Here is a 12,586-nt window from a genome sequence, read left to right as displayed (position 1 = left end):
GAAGAAAAACTTTGGATGCAGGAAAATCTTGCAAAGAAGGAAAACCTTGCAAGGAGATCAAACCTTGCAAGGAGATCAAACCTTGCAAGGAGGAAAGCCTTGGGCAAGGAAGGAAATCTTGCAAGGAGGAAAATACTTGAAGGGGGAAAACCTTGCAAGGAAGTAAAACCTTGCAAGCAGGAGAAATCTTGTGAAGAAGGAAACTTTGCATGGAGGAAATCCTTCCAAGGAAGGAAACCTCACCAGGAGGAAAACCTTGTATGGAGGAAAAATTGTGGATGAAAGAAAAACCTTGTATGGAGGAAAAATCCTACAAAGAGGAAAACCTTTGATAAGGAAGGAAATCCTGCAAGGAGGAAAACCTTGGGAAGAGAAAAACCATGCAAGGAAACAATACCTTGCAAAGCAAGACAAGCCTTGCCAGGAAGGAAAGGAGGAAACCTTGCAAAGAAGGAAATCCTGCATGGAGGAAAACCTTGCAAGGAAGGGAACCCTCTGAGGAAGGAAACGCTGTGAGGAGGAAAAACCTGGAAGGAGGAAAACCTTCCAAGGAAGGAAACCTCTCAAGGAGGAGATTCTTGGAAGGAGGAAGGGAGCAGGTTGAAGGGAGTGGCTCTGCACCTTCCTCCCTCCCGGCACAAAGCCCGGCACGGTTTGGCCGAGGTTAATTGGGTTAGCGCGGCTAAAGGGCGTAGCTTGTCCAGGCGCCTGCTCCCTAATGAGCATCTCATTTGAATCTATGCAAAATAGCAGGGAGCATGGAGACATGCTAATTAAAGCGATTGCTGTTCGCTAATTAAGCAGCAATTCCCCTGCCTGAGAGGGCATTCTCATGCAAATAGCGCCTGAGGAGGGGGAAAATCGCCCCAAAAATTGTGCAGGGAGGAATCTCAATTTGGCACCACCCCACGTCTGTGGAGCACCTTTGTTATAATCCTCATTTTGAGTATTTTTACCCCAAAAAAGCAGACTTGGTCTTTACTGTGCTGAGAGTGATCCTTAAGCCCTCGGCCTTTCCAGTGGCTGCCACAAATCAAGTGATTTAATGCCTGGGCTGAGCCAACCCTGATTTTGATTCATTTTGGGGCGTTTTCTTCAGATTACGGGATTTCTAATCTGCCAGGGATTTTTCTACTCTTCGTTTTCTTTTTTTTTTTTTTTTTTTTTACCCTTTTACATTTGTGGAAATAATGACGTCCTACAGGAAACCTCCCGAGGGATAAAATTAGGGCTGGTAAACACAGGGTAGTGCGGTGTATTGGTCTTGCAGGTTTGTCTGAAAACCAAGAGATTTTGTTCCAAGTCTGTTTCTTTTTTTTCCCTAAACCTATTTCTCCTTTATTTTTAAACACAGGAACTGTATTTCTTCGCAGCCTGCTCCATGTGTCACCGAAGCCTTTCCAGGCAAAACTCTCCTCAGGATAAATCCCTTTCCAGCCACCATGTGTGGATGCAACCAAAATATAGCAAATTCTCCCCTCTCCCCCCCCAAAAAAGGCATGTTGGTCATATTTTGGGTGTATTTTGAGCCTTTTGGAAGGCCCACATGCACAGGTGTGTGCTTGCACAGCTCTGTGGGTGCAGAGCTGCCAGGGGCTCTGTGGTCCATGGGGAAATTCTCCTCCAGAAGGCATTTGCTTCACCTTGGGCTTTGCTGGACACCCATGGAGCACCCTGAGGTTCCTTCTCTCCATATTTCCTATCCCAGCCTCCATGTTCTCTGTATCTGTGGAAATGTCTTGCTTAAAACTTAGGGAATTGGGGCTTGGAGCAACACGGTTTAGTGGAAGGTGTCCCTGCACAGGGCAGAGGGGTTGGACCTGGACAATCTTTCCTGTCCCTTCCAACCCAAACCATTCCGGGATTCCACGGTGGGGACACCCGCTTTTGATGGGATGATCACCTCCCTTTATCCCAGGGCTGGGTGCGGGGCCGGGTTGGCTCCACGGTCGCAGGGCTGGAGAGGTGCAGGTCCCACAGATGCAGTGCCTGCAGGGGACACAGCCGTGGGGTGCAGGGCAGTGTGGGCTCCTGCTCCCGGGGGTGCCTGGACCACGCACTCCCTGTCCTGCGTGGTCCCAGTCCTGGTTTGTTCGGATGCCCGATCCTGCTGTGCCCGGTCTCGTTTGTTCGTGTGCCCTGTCCCGGCTGTTCCCCGTTTGTTCAGGTGCCCTGTCCCGCGTGTCCCCGGTTTGTTCGGGTGCTCTGTCCCGCGTGTTCGTGATCCTGCGTGTTCCTGATCCTGCGTGTTCCCGGTCCCGGTTTATTTGGGTGTTCCGTCCCGCGTGTTCCCGGTCCCAGTTTCCTCGGGTGCCCTATCCCGCATGTTCCCGGTTTATTCGGGTGCCCTGTCCCGCGTGTCCCTGGGTCCCGGTTTGTTCGGGTGGTCCGGCCCGCGTGTTCCCAATCCCGCGTGTTCCCGGTCCCGGTTTGCTCGGGTGCCCTGTCCCGCCTGTTCCCCGTTTGTTCAGGTGCCCTGTCCCGCGTGTTCCCGGTTTATTCGGGTGCCCCGTCCCGCGTGTTCCTGATCCTGCGTGTTCCCGGTCCCGGTCTGTTCGGGTGCCCTGTCCCGCGTGTCCCCAGTCCCTGTTTATTCAGGTGCCCCGTCCCGCGTGTTCCCGGTCCCGGTCTGTTCGGGTGCCCTGTCCCGCGTGTTCCCGGTCCCGGTTTGCTCGGGTGCCCTGTCCCGCGTGTCCCCGGTTTGTTCGGGTGCTCCGTCCCGAGTGTCCCCGGGTCCCGGTTTGTTCAGGTGCCCCGTCCCGCGTGTCCCCGATCCCGCGTGTCCCCGGTGCGGGCGCAGGGACTCCGCGGCGCCCCGCGCGCACGTGCCCCCCCCCCCCGCCCCGCTCCCCTTAAAGGGCCCGCACCGCCGCTCCCGCCGCCCGCTCCTCCCCCTCCCCAGCGCGGTGGGCCCGCCCGCCGGGGCACCCTCGCTCGCTTCAACCCACCCCCCCCTCCGGCCGGCGGTGGTTCGCTCCGCGGGGGCGGGGCGCGGCGGCGGCTCCGCCCCCGACACGGGGCGCCGGTGGGAGCGGGGCGGGGAGGGCAGCGGGGCGGGGGGGGAGATAAGCGGCGCCGGGCGGCCGGGCGGCGCTGGATGGAGGCTCCCGCCCGCCGGGACGCCCGCCCCAGCCTGGAATGTCCTGGCGAGCCGCCGCCGCCGGCGAGCGGGACCGGCACCGGCACCAGCAGGACCGGGACCAGGGAGGGGGCGCGGCGCAGAGGTAACGAGCGAGCGCGCGGGCTTCCCGCCGCCGGCGCGCGGGTGATGCGGGGGGGGGGGGAACTCCCGGGAATCCGTGCGGGGCTCCCGGGGCTCCCCCGTTGCGGCCGCAGGTGTTGGCTCCTGTCAGCCCCCGCGCACCGCCCGGTGCCGAGCGGGGCGAGCCCCCCGAGCCGCCGCCGCCGCGCTCTGATTTACGGTCTCTCGTTTCTCCGCTTGAAGGAGGTGCCGCAGAGGGGCACGTCCAGCCTTCTTGAGCGCCTCGAGATTGTTAGCCTCGGTGCTTTTAACCTGTAAGGTCACTTTCCTCCGCAATTAGGGCGGTGGAAAGTCGGTCCCTGAGGCGGGAGGTGGTGTGTGATGCCCGAGGACTGCGGCTGTAAAGCATTCTGGCATCTTATCTCTAATTATTGCTGTTATTGCGTTAAGCTGCCTCCATCCTTAGAGCCACACGAATCTTGAATTTTAAATGATTTTCCCGTGCTTTGTCTGTCTCTTTGCCAAAAACAAAACATATATAAATTATACAGTTCCTGACTTCTAATGGAAGAACTTTCCAGCCGTCTATCCCATACTTTCAATACTGATGTTTTTTAAACCAAGGGAGACGTGTTTTTCGCTGCTGGGCAGAAAACAGGCGATGTTTATTTTGCCCCCGCCTCGCAACTGTGTAAAGGATTGGTGAAGGGGGTGAAGTGATGGCTTAATTTAGCTTTTTCTTTTTAATTATTATTTTACTGCTTTCCCCAACTGTTTTGCTGCCTCTGGTCAGGAGTAGCTGCGCCGAGCCTGGGGTTGTAAAGCTGTCAGCTCTTGAGGGGCTGTTTACTCAGCGAGTTCTATCTTTCACACATGCACCAGAAATACAGTTTACCAACCCAAACGCCAGCCAAGGTTACCCAGGAGCGCGGAAACTTCGCTTCTCCGGGGTTTTATCCTCCGTGGCCCAGCATTTGGCTCGAACAAAGCAGGTAATCCTGGGGTGCTGGTGCTCCCAGCCGAGCTGCCTGGAGCCCGGCGGCTTTTCTGCTCATCTGCCACGACTCGGGAGTTTTGACAGTTGCGATTTATGGGACGTACAGGAGAAAAAGTGCTCTTGTGGTGGTGGTTGCTGAGGGCGGCAGCCCGCTCCTTCTGTGTTACAGAAACTCGCGGCGAGCGCTTCCCGGCACAGTTTCTTGATGCTTTTCTGTTAAACTCGATATTATTTGCCCTAATTACACCCAGCGTGCTTTTGTTCCCCCAAATTGAAACGGGCGGCGAGCGCCGCGCGAGTCAAACGCGTCGAAACCAAACCCTGCTCTTTCGAAGATGTTGCAAGCCTGTCTCATGGGGAGGGCTTGGTAACAGACTGATTAGAAAGAATTAAACATTTTTGTCCCATAGTCGTCCCCCCCCTCCAAAAGAAGAGGGAAGCTTCTGCCTGGCTTGGTTCTGCATCCCAGAAAACCCGCGGGTTTATGGAGAAACCCATGACTTGCCCAAAGCTATTTAAAGTGGACTTACAGATAAAAGTACCAAGGTGGGATCCACTGGGTTACCTATTGTGTTAAAAGGGAGGTTTTGTTTTTTTTTTTTTTGTCTTCTCAAGGGGTAGGAAGTGAGATGGGCTCTGGTGTGGAGGGATTAGTAACTCACCCGAGGATGAGTGTGGTGGCTTTGTCGCTTGGATTAATGTGATTTACGCCCTTAAGCTGCCCCAAGTGCTCCTAAACAGCCATGCCTGTGTGTGCAAGGTGAAGTGTGGGAGGGCAAGCTCAGATACACCACGGGAAGCAGCTTGGAGGGTTGGTTTTTGCCATCCTTCATGCAATCTTGGTGATCTTTCATCCTCTTTCTGTGGTGGGACACCAGCTCTGTGTTCTTTGCCCACCAGCCCCTTGGGACGCTGGTGGTGGGGTTTGGTCTGGGCCCCCCTGTGTGCTCCCTCTGCTGGCTTGCTGGGCTGCACTGGTACTAAACTTGGTGGGGTTTACCCCAAAACTGAGGAGGGGGGTGAAAAAACACGCAAGGAGAGGCCTGACTGTGCTGGGGTGAGTCCCTCCAGCACTTTCATTATCTCAAGGTGTGCTGTAAGCCCATAAACCGAGGCTCCTGCTTACTTTGGCTCGCTGGTGTGTCAGAGGAATAAGGCAGCTGTGCTCTGACTTCAGGTGATGTCACTTGAGGATTTTAACTGTCAGAGCTTAAAAATACCCTGGCTTGTTTAAAGACTGCTTCTGCAGATGTGGGAATGGGGGAGCAAGGCAGTGGATTGGCCCGTGTGAGCGCACAGCCGCTCCGGGGGCCGGCATCTCATAAATCCCCCTCTGCTGTCCCCCAGCAGACCTGCTCTGCCTGACGAGGCCTAGGGCGTGCCACCACTGTGACATTAATTGGTGGCTGCTGGAGGTGAGGCACTGCTCTGAAGTGTAAGACCAGCAAGGCTTCGGTGCCGAAAAACTTAACTGCGAAGCGTGTGATGATTAAATAATTATGGGAATAAAGCTGCTTTCTGGTGCAGTGGTACGGTCAGCAGCACCTTCTCCCACATGGTTGTTGGTGTGACTGGGTGTGTGAAGGACCAGCTGCTGTGATTTTGGGTTGTTTGCAGGGCGGGGTGTGAGGGGCTGTGGGTTCTGAGCTGATCTCTGAGTGTTTGTATGTGCACGTGTCTCTCTTTGCTGCACAACAAGCTTTATGGAAAAGGTTTATGCAGGTTGTGTGAGCTATTTCTGATTCTGTATGAAAAAAGGCATTGAACATGGGTTTCCTGTATCTCCCACTAAACCTGCTTTTCGCACCTTCTCCAAGAGTTCCTTTACCTCCTCTCATTTTGCCAGGCCTTTTAACCTGTGCTGGAAAACCTCCTACTGTGCATCTTCCTCATTCCCATGCCCACAGTTGTGACTCTTGAGGGGTTTCATTGCTATGCTCTGGTCTTGGCACATGGTCTTAAGCAAAACAACATGGAAATGTGGTGAACCTGCTGCTGAACCTGCTTCCACGAGGCTTTGAATCCTTTGATTTAGTACCAGAAGCCCTGAGACTTGAGCGAGTCTTCACCCCCAAAGCTGCTGGGATCGGGTTATCCCAGGTGATGTTTTCTGTGGAGTCACTTCCAATCGGCACCTGGGAAAATGACTTAACAAGTTTCGTTTGGCAACATTTTATTTGTTTATAAATATAAGTTACTTGATACTGTAAACTTGACCCGTGTGTGTAGAATCAGGTTTTTGTCTTCTACTTTGCTTATGGTCTCTTAACTAGTGAGAGGCTCCCTTGAGCCGAGTCCTGCCCCTTCCTCACTGCAGTGGTTTGCTGTCAGTTCTCTGGTTTTTTGGTGTTTCAGTGAGCTGGGGAGCTTCAGAGCCAGTTCCTGTCTGCAGCTGCGGTGATCAAAAAACTTTGCATCAAGTGGAATTGGTCAAATTTTCTCTTTAAATGGGAATTTGCAGCTTGCCCTGCAATTCTGACTCTTAAACTGGTACATGGGCAACAAACTGGGTTGTCCGTCCACTATTTTTGCTATTTTGAGCTATTTTGTTAACAGGTGAGCTGGTATGCAGGCTGTTCTTCAGGCATTTTTCTTTTTCTGCTCGCTTTCTGCTCTCCTGGAGGCCTCCCTGAGCAAACCCTGCTATTGTGTGTCCCTTTCTCCTACATTGCTTGCTCTGGGATGGTGTTTGTCCTTGGTAAAATAAGCAAAAACCTCTTTTCTGTATTACTTTGGCTGGCAAGAGGTCTCCAGCTACCCTGGCCCAAGAATTTCTAGAGAAGATAGTTTCTCTGTGTGTGTGTATATATATATATATATAAACTTTTTTTCAGTTGAGTGTTCTTCCAGTAATTTCCTTGGTAGATGGCTCAGTAAAACTTCCAGGGCTGAGTGTGTCAGAGTTTTCCACTCACTTTCCCCAGCTCACTTTTCCCTTTCCGGTGGGGATGATGATTCTCCAGTGACAGTGATCACTTTAGGGGAAATGCTTGTTCAGCCCTGTGAGGGATTGAGCCTTGTGCATCGAGACCACCTGCCTTTCCCATTAAGCCCCTGCTTGCTCTTTCTGTGCATGAAATATCTGCTGTCTTTCAACAGGAGGGAAAACAATCATGTAAGGTGGGTTGTTTTCCCATTTCCCATACCTACGAGATGTCTTGAAGCTCTTCTAGCCAGGTGGGATTCTGCTTTTTTCTTTTTTTTTCCCCTTTTTTCCCCCCTCCCCGGCTCCTTGGGCGCAGTTTCACGTTACAGCTCCGTCCGAGGACTCGCTGCTGCAGGAGGTGGCAGGTACATTCCTGCCTCTTCCCCGCTGTGGGAATCCAGCAGTGGAGCAGCCGCAGGGGAGTGACTCCAGCTAACCCTTCAAAAAAAAAGAAAAAAAAGAAAAAATACCCAAGCCCCAAACTTTCCTGGATCTTGCCCCGCAGTTAGAGTTGTTAAATCTTCCACTCGGATGACTGGGGAGGCCCCGGGGGGCTGGGGGTGGGGGGGAGATGGCCCCTTTTGGCAGCAGCGGCTTTTAAATTGGCTTTGCTGTCTTCTAAACCCGCTCGCTCTGCCGCCGAGCCGAGGGCCGGGTGCCCTCCATCTCCTGCCTCTGGAAATGCCCAACCGAACCGGTTCAGCTCATGGAAGCGGCAAGGGAAAAGGGATAAAATCGCCCCCCAAAGCCCGGAGCGAGCGATGCCAGCTCGGCTGGGATGTTCCCTCCGCCTGGCAGCGGGAGGGAGCTGGGGCGGGGAGGGAGACCATCCCTCTGGCAGCGGCCGGGAGGCTGAGCTGAAAGGTGAAACCGCACCCTCGGCCTCACCTGTCTGCCTGATCGTGCCTTTGATTTATACCCCGGGTTCTGCTGTTTAGCTTTCCCCGCAGACTCCAACCATTGGATCTGATAACGAACCAAGTGGTTGAGCCTTATTTGTTTAATTCAAAGAGAAGTTTAATATTTCCTACCTCGCAGCGTGCGGAGGCTCTGCCTCGCAGCCCGTGGTTTTCCTTGCAGCCAACCTGTAAAGTGCCAAGACAAGGGCAAAAGGGCTCAAGCTGTGAGCAGCCCCTTGTTGGAACAGTCTTGGCAAAGAGGCCAGGCACCACTAGTTTACATTTCTGGGGGTGTTTTGTCTCTGCAAAGGTGGCTGAGGTTTGTGCTGCCTGTGAAGTGTTGTTCCCTTCCAGCTCACCTTCCATGTGCTGGTGAGCCCCGGGTGCTCATGGAAGGGAGCTGTGGGGACCTTCTTGGCCCTCCTTAATCTTAGGTGAAGAACAGATGGGTCCCAAATGTCTCTATATAATCACACTGCAGCATCTGCTGGAGCACTGAAGGACAAGCAGGTGCTGGAGATGTCCAACCTCCTGGAATTGTATTTTGTGTAGGCACCTTGTGTCGGAGAGCAGCCTGCTCTAGCTGGAGATGCTCCTGTTCCTGGAGGGGTCTGGCACCAGGAGTTTCCTTTCCCAGTCCTCAGTGAGTAAAACAAAGCGTTTATCTGGGTAAAAGGCTTCACTCTAAAGAATCTTACAAGAAATTAATCTTTTTCCATGCCAGTTTGGAAGGTAACCCCCAGGTAACTGTTCCTCTCCTGGGGAACAGCAGAAGGGGACAATGTGGCCCCTTCTGAAACAAACTGAAGGTGTTTGTTCCAAGTTGAAATCCAAGTTGCTGTCAGATTGATCCAACTAAAGTTACTGTGATCAGGTGGTATGTTTTTGGTTTTAAATATTTTTCCTTTTTTTTTTTTGCTTGTTGTTAGTTGAGAGCTGATAGATCGGCCCAAATAAGGCCATGAGAAAGGCTGGCCATTTCCAGGAGGATCCACAGACAGTCAGTGCATGACTTGTTGCCTTTATCTCTGAGATCAGGAGATTCCTTTGCAGTGATGGATTAATCCACTCCTGAGTGAATAATATAACCGAGAACAAGTAGGAGCCAGCGCTCCAAACAGATGATTTGTTCAGTACGTGTGTGCCTCCCTCCCCCTCCCCCTCTGAAAAGTGTCTTTCTTCACCGTTTCATTCAGCCTGTTGAAACCTCTCAGCAACCTGTGCCTGCGCCAGCCCCCAGCCCGACGGAGGGCGAGGATGGGGCTGTGCCAAAGGCCTCTGCTCCCAGGTGCAGGAGCAGATAAACCACAGCCCCAACGAGCCCAGGATGGAGAGGAGGTGCCCGTGGGCTGCTGGGGCTGTGTTGTCACCTGTCTGCACGTTTTCCTCACTGTAGGGAGAGGTGTTGATGCTGGCACCTGCCCAGGGTGAGCTTGCAGGGCTCCGGTCCCTCGGCAGCAGTGACTGTGCCCCAACATGAGGCAGGAAAAGTTGTGTGTTTGGGAACTTTGTCCAGGAAAAGTTGTGTGTATGGGAACTGGAATATTGGGGTTGGGGGACTGAACTCACTGGGCACAAGGGGATGGCAGTGGGTGGCTTCAAACTGGAATACGATGTTTAGAAGATGGTTCTTCAGTTGTGCCAGGGTGGATCTGGTACCTCACTGGCAGAGCCACAGCCCCCGGAGCTGCTCGGGAATGTCCTGGAGCTGTGCACCAAAGGCCTCCCAGTGACAGTCCTGGTTAGCACACATCCAGTAGGATGCAAGGCCGGGAAGGGAGTTGCACAGCTACAAGCAATGGAATTCACGTAGCGAGATGGGTTATCGTCCCCATGGATATCCTGGAATAACTCTGTGGCAGCTCATAAGCTGTGTCTTCTTGCTTTAACATTTTGGAATGCATCAAGGGCTGGTCCTGCTAATAGGCTCAAACAGGCTGTGAGGTGTGAGGGTGTGAGATGCCTGGGGAGGTCCTCCCTCTTCTTGGGGCCCCCCAAGGCTGTCACAGTCCTACTGGGAAAAGCTCCAGTAGCTCAGTCAGGTTGGTGAAAGTCCCCAGCTTTGGCTTTCCTTGTGTCATGAGTGCTGGTAACCTTGCCTTGATCCCATGCACTTGGCCTATGGGATTGGAAGCGCTGGTGGCAGCTTTCAGCTGCATTTTGGAGAATTTCCGTGCTGCGTGGGGCAAAGGCAACATCTTTAAAATGGCATTTTCCCTCTGGAGAATGGGCTTTGCTGCTGTTGGCTGGGTGTAATTTCTGGGAGCTGAGGAGTTTTGCTGTGTAATGTTCCAACTCCATGTAGATTAAATGTATTGCGGAGTCAAACTAAACAATAGCATGTGGTTTTCCTTTGTTCCCCCCTTCCCCACGATAAGAGTTCACAAAAGTTCCCGAATTAGGGCTCTGTGTGCAAATGCTGGAGCGTAGGCTCGGATTTTCATAAAGCTTGCTGAGGGCTGTTACTGCCGAGGAACTGTTCACGTTTGTGATCCCTCCGGGAAATCTCTTTGTTTCTCAGGAGCCTTTTCCGAAGGTGTGTTCCAGTGTAGCACTCAGTTACTTGTTGCCTTAAATGCTTTGCAGTGACAGTGTATCACAGCTTGATGGAGATTTGAGACTCCTCTAATAAAATGCAAGTGAAGGAGGAAAACCCCGAGGGTTTTTTGGAACAGAAGATGTTTTCTGTTCCTGCCACTAATCTCTGTTGCAGAATGAAATAGGAATGTATACTTTAAATCTTTGTCAGGGTGTAGAAGGAAGCTGGCAACGGATGTAATCAAAAATGTTATTATCAAAACTCTCTAAATATGTTGAAATTTCAAGCTTAATGATATAATTTTAAATGCAGCTATTCAGACTGAGGCATGTTTTTGGGGTGCAGATTGCACTTCCAAATTGCTGTGTGTGTTGGGATGGGCCAGAGAGGAGTTGGGAACAGACTGCAGATGGTGGGTACTGCAGAGGTGTGGCTGGAGTCTCTTCAGCCCTCTCCTCTCCAGTGAGTGGGGTGGCAGTGGTAAATTGGGGCATGCTTTTCTAAATTACTGGCTTTGGGGCTGAGCACTTTAAAAATGGTCCAGTTTCCAGGTTAGCATTTTTCCTAATTAGTGCATTTCTCATGGCTTGTAAGTAACCAGCACACATGGAAAGTGTGTGTGTGTTCAGAGTTTGTCTGAAACAGCTCTGGGCACAGCAGAACACAAGGAAGCCACACCAGAATCAATGCACAGTAGCACAGACTCGACCCAGTGCAACAGGAGACAGAAAGCTTCCAGCCTTAAACTGCTTGGAATACGGGAACTGGGAGTAACCTTCACCCTTCTGACCGTTCCTTGAGCGGAGAGGCTGCAGGTTGAGGACACAGGAGAAGCTGAAGTCCTTGTCCGAGCCAAAGGTGTGAAGCTGTTTATTTTCACTGGGGCAATGTATATATTGCAGGAGGCAGATGCTTGCCTGCTCAGCCCGAGCCCTCGCTGCCTCTCTGGGCTCTGGCAAGTGTACAAGTGTTGTCCCTTCTAATCCCTCAACATTAAACAGTCCAGGCACCTTTCCCTGGCTGAGCCTGGGACTGCTTTACAAAACACACAGAGAGAAGCCAACAAAAAAGAAACATTTGCTTTCTTTGCCAAGTTTAAATGAAGAGTAATGCCGTGGTGCTGCTTAATCTTGTTTTTCTTGCTATCTGATGGATGCTAACGTGGGATGGAATCAATCCCGGCAGCCGGTTATCTTTGCAGGGCCTCCATGTTGCTGAGCTCGGCATTAAAGTCTTGTGGGGGAGTTGACGTGCTATGAGGAGTCTGGAACCTTCTTCCTGCGTGGCAAAGCCACAGCAGCAGTTTCCCATCTTCCTTTGGGAAGGTGTCTCACGGAATTGCCGGTCTGCCGTTGGACATCCGAACAGAAATCCTGTTCGGCAAAGGAGGATGTGTCTGTGCGAGTGAGAACAGGGCACAGTCAGGTGAACCTGGCGGAAATCTCTCCCCGGTCCCCGTGATGAAACTTAACTCCTTTCCTATCAGTTGCTCGTGTTCAAACTGGTTCTGCTGGGAACAGCTGCCATGGCCCCGATCCTCGGGAGGAGGTTTGGCCTCTGACTCACGACCCGCCGCCGTGTGCCGGTGCTGCCCCGGGCAGGGGTCTGAGCTGGCAGCACGGCAGCAACTCGGAGCTCGGCTGCAGTGCGTGAGGCAGCAGGGCTGGAGAAGAGGAACCCTTGGGCCACAGCTTCATGGTCACTGTGCTGCCTCCCTCCTCTGCATCAACGCTCTCCTTCGGCTCCGCTGGCACGAGGAAGGAGGCGGGAAGCTACGGGAAGCTACGGCCGGTGCTCAGTTGCGCAACACCACTGAGCAAATCCAACCCAAAGCCTCCCTCTCCTTCCCCCCGTGTTCCGCTGCCCCTCTCCTCGCCTGGGAGCCTGGTCGATTTGTTGTAGCAAACCTGGCCTGACCAACACGGTTTTCTCATTTATTTTTCTGCCTAGCTGCTGCTTTTATCTGGGCCCGAGGCGAGGGGGCTTGTTTTGCTAAGGAATATTGTCAGTCGTGTCAGGATTC

The 12,586-nt window shown here is 52.8% G+C and overlaps 1 protein-coding gene across 1 annotated transcript in view; it reads left to right on the top strand.

The window, feature by feature from the left end:
- Window positions 1-3,098: 3,098 nt before the first annotated feature.
- Window positions 3,099-12,586, top strand: part of CDON (cell adhesion associated, oncogene regulated) — a 55,453-nt gene continuing 45,965 nt past the window's right edge. Inside the window, exon 1 of the mRNA XM_027699413.1 lies at window positions 3,099-3,224. The gene's annotated coding sequence lies outside the window, so the exon portion shown is untranslated. The remainder of the gene's footprint in view (window positions 3,225-12,586) is intronic.

Source organism: Neopelma chrysocephalum, unplaced genomic scaffold, assembly GCF_003984885.1.
Source record: "Neopelma chrysocephalum unplaced genomic scaffold, ASM398488v2 Primary Assembly neopelma1_138, whole genome shotgun sequence".
In the NCBI taxonomy this organism is placed as follows: Eukaryota; Metazoa; Chordata; class Aves; order Passeriformes; family Pipridae; genus Neopelma; species Neopelma chrysocephalum.
Note: the sequence above shows the minus strand (reverse complement) of the source record. Positions and strands in the feature narration are given on the sequence as shown.